The 7,531-nt window shown below is 40.0% G+C and overlaps 1 non-coding gene across 1 annotated transcript; it reads left to right on the forward strand.

The window, feature by feature from the left end:
* The first annotated feature begins 7,149 nt into the window (after window positions 1-7,149).
* On the forward strand, window positions 7,150-7,252 carry LOC112861808 (U6 spliceosomal RNA). Its single transcript, XR_003223701.1, has one exon. It is a non-coding gene; the product is annotated as a U6 spliceosomal RNA (small nuclear RNA).
* Window positions 7,253-7,531: the final 279 nt, after the last annotated feature.

Here is a 7,531-nt window from a genome sequence, read left to right on the forward strand (position 1 = left end):
GAGAGACACAGAATCGGAAGCAGGCTCCAGGATCTGAGCCATCAGCGCAGAGCCCGGCGCGGGGCTTGAACTCACTGACCGCGAGATCGTGACCTGAGCTAAAGTCCGACGCTTAACAGACTGAGCCACTCAGGCGCCCCCAAAATTGTCCCAAATTTGATAAAAACTATAAACTCACAGATCTAAGAAAGTCAATGAAAACAACACTAGGGAACATCATAATCAAACTGCTAAGGGGTGCGTGGGTGGCTCGGTTGGTTAAGGATCCGACTCTTGGTCTGGAGATGTGCTGTGCTGATGATGCGGAGCCTGCTTGGGATCTTCTCTCTCTCTTTCTCTCTGCCCCTCCCCCACTTGTTCTCTCTCTCCCTCTCTCTTTCTCTCTCTGTCTCTCTCTCTCTTCAAATAAATTAAAAAATTTTTAATGTTTATTTATTTTTGAGAGAGGAGGAGCCATTGTCTAAGGGGTCACAGGTGTGACCATGAATTTGGTATGATCACCTAAACAAATTGAGAAAGATGGTGTTAATGGGTTGAAAAGCTTAATGTTGTTAAGAAGTTAGTTCTCAAATTTATCTGTATATTCAGTGCAGTCCAAACAACATCCCAACAGTTCTTTTGATTAAAGTTGACAAGATGATCCTAAAATTTTTATGGAAATACAAAGGACCTCTAGAATAGCCAATACAAAGCTATGGCAAATAAGACAGTGTGGTAGTGGGATAAAGATGAACATATAGATCATGAAAGTAGAACAGAGTCTAGAAATAGACCCACACATATACAAACAATGGATTTTTGATGTAGGTGCAAGGGTCATTCAAGGGAGAAAGTATAATCTTTTCAATCATGGTACTGGGTCAATTGAGTATCATATAAAAAATTCAATTCATACCTTTAAGCAAAAATTAACTCAAAATGAATCATAGACTTAAAGATAAAATCTAAACCTATAAATCTACCAGAAGAAAAAAACAGAAGGAAATCGTCGTGACCTTGGCTTAGGCAGATATTTCTTAAGATATGAAAAGTACAACATCTAAAAGAAAAAAAAATGATAAATCGAACAAATTTAATTTGTCAAAATTAGAGACTTTGGCTCTTATAGAACACTGTTAAGAGTATGAGAAGGCAAGCCACAGACTAGGGAAAAAAAATTTGCAAATTGAATACCTAACAAAGTACTTCTATCCAAGATAAATAAAGAACTCTGAAATTCAATAATGAGACAACCAAAATTTTTAAATTAGCAAATGTTTTAAAAAGGCACCTCACCAAATAAGATAAACAGATGGCAAACATAGCATAATGAAATATGTTCAACATCATTATTCATTAGGGAGATGCAATTTAAAACCACAGTGTGAAATGACTATATAGCTACCAGAATAGCTAAAATTGAAAAGACCTGCTCAAGAATGTTCACAGTAGCTTTATTTGCAATAACCTAAAACTGGAAACACTCAAATGACCATCAGCACATGAATGGATAAACAAATTGTGGTATATTCATATAGTAGAATACTACCCAGTTATAAAAAGGAATGGACTATTGAATCAGATCGCCATGTTGGAAGAATCTCAAAATAATTATATTAAGTGAAAGCCATGAGACTAAAATAAAGAGTACACACTGTATTATTCAATTTTTATAGAGCTTTCATAAAACGGAAACTACAGTAGCAGAAAGAAGGTCAGTTGTTACCTGGGAAGGGATAGAATTGGTGAGGTGTGGGAGGGAAGGATCACAGTGGGTCACAAGAAAAATTTTGGGGGTGTTAGAAATATTTATTAATTTGATTGTGGTAGTGGTCTCAGGGTATATACTGATATCCAATCATTTCAAATTATACCTTTAAATAGACAGTTTGCTTTATGTCAATTATACCTCAATATATGTGTTAAAAATATTCTGTTGGAATAGCACTGCTAGGAATTTACCCAGGGGATACAGGAGTGCTGATGCATAGGGGCACTTGTACCCCAATGTTTATAGCAGCACTTTCAATGATAGCCAAATTATGGAAAGAGCCTAAATGTCCATCAACTGATGAATGGATAAAGAAATTGTGGTTTATATACACAATGGAATACTACGTGGCAATGAGAAAGAATGAAATATGGCCTTTTGTAGCAACGTGGATGGAACTGGAGAGTGTTATGCTAAGTGAAATAAGTCATACAAAGAAAGACAGATACCATATGTTTTCCCTCTTATGTGGATCCTGAGAAACTTAACAGAAGACCATGGGGGAGGGGAAGGAAAAAAAAAGTTAGAGAGGGAGGGTGCCAAACCATAAGAGACTCTTAAAAACTGAGAACAAACTGAGGGTTGATAGGGGGTGGGAGGGAGGGAAGGGTGGGTGATGGGTATTGAGGAGGGCACCTGTTGGGATGAGCACTGGGTGTTGTATGGAAACCAATCTGACAATAAATTTCATATTAAAAAAAATTCTGTTGCTTGACTGAGGCTTGCTCTTCCTTCAGCAAAAGGCAGATCAGCTAAGTGTGGAAAGCTGTTAAAGGCACACCAGCACAGTGGCTTTCACCTGGAAGCCCAAAGAGAGATTGGAAGACCATTTAAAAGAGAATAATGTTTGGCTTTTGTGATTTAGTGTTATTAAATGCTCTGTCCATGAACCACTTTAAACAACCTCATATTTCAGCAGGTGGGACATGTATTCAGCACATAGTTTGGGAAACAGTGAACCAAGAAAAACCTTGTAAGAATGTAGCAAATATTGTGAGGTGACTTTATGTGATAAATCTTCACTTGCAACTAGAATTCTACAGCCTTGCTTAATCTTGGAACAACATTGACTCAAGACCAACCCTGCTTAAGTGAGGAATGCAGATCACCCTTTGAGATTCCTACTAAGCCACAGAGTGACTGTGGCTTCTCAGAGTTTCTTTATAGCCCCCCAAATTCTGCTTATTTTAACAGGCCCTTGGTTTTCTGGCCTCTTTCTCCAAATAAGGCAGTAGTGAGGACTGCTTTCAATGTAAAGTCACAGTATGTGGGAAAATGTGCAAGTACGGATTTCCACAAGTGGTGGGTGAGTGAGATAGCTGCTGCTATCTCACATGTCCATCTTGGGGCAAGAGGAGAAAATGGGCCTTTTCACGGTGTCCTACTGAAAAGGCAAGAATATCAGGCAGTGGAGAGGGCTCCTGATGGGGAGAGTTCAAATATTAACTAAAAAATCATAAAGGAAATGAGTGTTTGGAGCTTAGAAAGGAAAAGAGGAAAAAAGACTGGCTTGATGTGCAGACTTTTTTGCGATCGTTTGTCTCCTTGATTTTTGGATGAAGATAGCAAGATTAAGAGGCAGTCTTATGGCTGATTTAAGGATGGGTTCAGGCCAAGTTTGTTCACAGCTTTTTGCTGAAAACCCAGCCTCTTCCCAGTATGGCTGGTTCCTCTAACTCATTAATGAAATATCACAGACCCCTTATTGCTTAGCATTTATTTAACCCAGCTGTGGGTTTGTGAAAATGTATGTCCCCTCTGGATGTGATCGAGCTTTCAGCTGTCATCGTTGTCTCTACAATTGTCTCTTTCTCTCTTTTTATATGACCTGTTTCATTTTTACCAGATCCAGCCTTCAGGGAGGAAGGGTTACCAGTATTTTGTATTCTAGAACACAACTTGTGTCACATTTACTAGCTAGTGGAGTCAATATGACATCAAAAGCCAAGGAGCAGTCTTCCTCTCCTACCCAGAATTTGTAAGCTGAAGTAGATTTTCTTTAGAGCCTCACATCCTGAAATTAGTCTATGTCACAAGGCTACTGGGAATGTAGCAAGAACCGGGCTCCTTGAGGGGTGCCTGGGTGGCTCCGTCGGTTAAGTGTCTGACCTCGGCTCAGGTCATGATCTCATGGTTTGTGAGTTCAAGCCCCACATCAGGTTCTGTGCTGACAGCCCGGAGCCTGGAGCCTGCTTCAGATTCTGTGTCTCCTTCTCTCTTTGACCCTTCCCCAGTCACACTCTGTCTCTGTCTCTCAATAAATAAACCTTCAAAAAATTTAAAAAAAAAGAACTGGGCCACTTGTAGTTGCTCACATGTAACTCTGCCCTTCCCAGTCCCTGTCTTTGAAACTCATCTAAGAAGTCAACTCTGAGCACACACACACACGCGCACACACACACACACACACACACACACACACACACACACACTGCTGAACCCCTTCTCAGCGAGACCTTGGACAAGGGGTAAGTTCCTGAACTCATCTAGGGTTTAGTTTCCTCACCTGTAACACTGACATACTGTGACGTGTATCTCATGGGATTGTCATGAGGATTAAATTAGTTTATATCCAAAAGGTGATTAAATCAGTTCCTAACATATAACAAGAGTTCAGTGAATTTTTTTTTTTTTTAATGTTAGGTGCTCTTCCCTTTTGCTTAATTCCCTTCTCTGTCACTCTGCTGACACATTTTCTGTGTCATTATCTTAGTCATTATCTGCTTAAGCATCTCTATCCTCCATGAGGCTATAGTTTCCTTAAGGACAGAAACTGTTGTGTCTGTTCTTTTAATCCCTACCAGTGAGCACAGTTTCTGACACAAAGGCATACAATGAATGTTGAGTCAATAAATAAGTCACTGGGTGAAAAATTTAGTATTGGAACAAAGTGTAGCATTTTTTTTTTTTTGCTATAGGAAAAAAAAAAAAAAGAATGAGAGAAAATCTACCAAATCATTAAGAGTGCTTAGCCCTGGACGGTGAAACATGTAACATGTATTTTCTTCATTTTGCTCTTCTATTTTTCCCTCTAATGCGAGTGTGGTTAGGGGCAGAGTGGTTACACAACATTGCATGCAAACGACTGAGCTCTGCTCTAACCAGAGGGCTTTGAGGATTATATTAGTGATGATGACATGAGCTGCATTAACAAATGAACTTGGACATTTTGGCATGTTAACATAATAGCAGTTTATTTCTTGTTTGCATGTTGAAGGTGTATACACACCTTTTTATGTACTCCATGAAGTCATTCAGGGACCCAGCCCCATGGAGGCTCCTCCATTTACACATGGTTGCAGGTCCCCCTGGTGTCCACACATTTGGCTGGCAGACTGGGGAAGAAAAGGGCATGAGTAGGTTCATATGGGACGTGTACCTCACGTCTGCCCACATTCCTCTGCTCCAAGTTGAGCAACACAGCCCTGCCTGGCCAGAAGATTGGGAAATGTTGTCTAGCCATATGTCCTAACAGAAAGGAAGTGATTTGGTAGAGAAGCAGAGGATGAGTTAGCTTTCCACCCCTGCATTCTGTCCAGCCTAGCCCCCTGATTCAACCTCCTGACTAGGCTCCCTTCCTCTTCTCTCTCCTTTTCAACCTGTCTTCCACGTGGCTGCCAAAGTGACTTTTCTAAAATAAATATTTGACTTACCACTTGCCTTACTTAGCTCCCTATCATCAACTAAATAAAGTTCAAACTTCTGTAAGCTAAATCTCTCAACCCATAAACTCAAGAGCACAAGTAATATTTCTTTCTGCGACTGGATTTAATTTTGGTGTTAAGCTCCCATCCTGCCAGGTAGTAGATTTTTCTCCCCTTTATATAGGTTCTGAGTTCTTGGGAGTATCACAGTACAAAGCCTTGAGTGGGCATAAGATCCTCAGTGGTCACCTCAGGGGGGTTTTCTAAAAGAAACCAAAGGCATTTCTTACCCTCAGAACACTGCAGGAAACCGTCCTGAGAATCTCATTCAAATTGTCAGTGAAAGGAAGCAAACCAAACCTGGAGTACTGAAAAAGAAAACAAGAAAACAAAAGAAATAGAGTAAGAAAATGAGTCATTGGGAGTTGGCAGGGGGGCATTAAGAAAGAATTCAAGGCAGAAGCAGATACCTCTTGTGTACATATCTTTATAAAAGATTAGAAAAGCAACACAAATAAGAAGTCTAGTATATTAGCCAGCATGTATCTTAATGCTGCTTAATGTGCTACCTCTAAGCACATTTACATCATAGACAGTTCCACTGAAACCTGTAACATTTACTGGCATGTAAAATAATTCCAACAAATAATATATAAATATATCTGCTTTGCTAAATTATATTTAAATGTATAAAGAAAGGGGATGTGTCCAGATATAGAAATGACAAAGCATCACATCTGGAAGCGTCTTTCAGCTTGTGTATGGAGAATCTGGGGTATTTAGAAGCAATGGCTCACCTAAGATCAGGCAGCTATTAAGTGACAGACTGGGGCCTGGATCCAGACTTTCACACCTACTCTCAGCTGGAACAATGTGGGTGGTCGAGGAAATTGGCACATTTCCCTCAGAGCTTCAGAAGGTAGAAGCCTTGAGAGCTGCTGGGAAAATGCATGTCAAAGCATAAAGCAACAGTCAGCAGCTATAGGTTTTCTTTTACTCTGAACACTTTCTACCGTCTTCTAGACAGAATCCGGACTCATTTCTAGGGCACTAAATCTTCTCCTGGCTAATGTGGTTTCTTGCCCAAACTTACAGATCACTATGCACATTCCCCCTCCTCTGTTTACAGCCCCTTCCTTGGGTTGTCTCTGGAGAATGATCCCTCCCTAGTGCATGTAGTCTTGGTGGAGGATCCTTTGTAGGGTCTGCTCTTCCCTGGTTGAGGAGAGTCTGTATGATACAGAAGCCAATCACAGTCCTTCTCATAGACATTCAGATCCTCATCAGAGTGACACAAAGATGAAAAACATTGGAGCCAACTCATCCAGTGATAGACCTGTAGAAGACTATCCATTAGTGCCTGCTCCCAAGATAGCCAGTTCTTCCCTAGTTTCCATCCTACTGAGAACCTGGCTGTTCAGCTTTACTTCAACTTGTTGTGTCTTCTCAGATCTGTCCAATAACTTTCCTTCTTTGCCTATGTTTGTGAATTTTATTTGGGTTCTTTGCAGATAAATTGATAAAATGTACAGTGGGCAGTCCTATTGATCCCCTCCACTTAACTGACTTTTTATTAAACAAATGGGTTAACTAGTGCCTCAGCATGCGGATGACTAGTATCTAGTATGCTTTACTCTAGTGCATCCATGCACTCCATTTGAGTTCTGAACTTACCAAACACTTTCGTGTTGGTTCCCAAACCTGGTCACACACACACATTACAGTTTCATAATGTAAATAAATATTAACTAATAAGTGCTCTCTTCAGCAGCACATTTACTAAAATTAGAATGATAGAAGATTCACACAGCCCCTGCATAAGGATGGCATGCAGATTTGTGAAGCGTTCTAGATTTTTCCAAAACCCACAAGATACTGGGAATACGGTAAAAGATTTATACTCTGAAAACTGTAAAACACTGAGGAAAGAAATTGAAGATGACACAAAGAAGTGGAAAAACATTCCATGCTCATGAATTAGAAGAACAAATATCATAAAATGTCTCTATTACTCAAAGTAATCCACACATTTAATGCAACCCCTATCCAAATACAACCAGAATTTTTCGCAGAGCTAGAGCAAACAATCCTAATATTTTTATGGAACCAGAAAAGACCCTGCATAGCGAAATCAACC

This window comes from Puma concolor, chromosome A1 (genome assembly GCF_028749965.1).
Source record: "Puma concolor isolate L17-30 chromosome A1, mPumCon1.1.hap2, whole genome shotgun sequence".
In the NCBI taxonomy this organism is placed as follows: domain Eukaryota; kingdom Metazoa; phylum Chordata; class Mammalia; order Carnivora; family Felidae; genus Puma; species Puma concolor.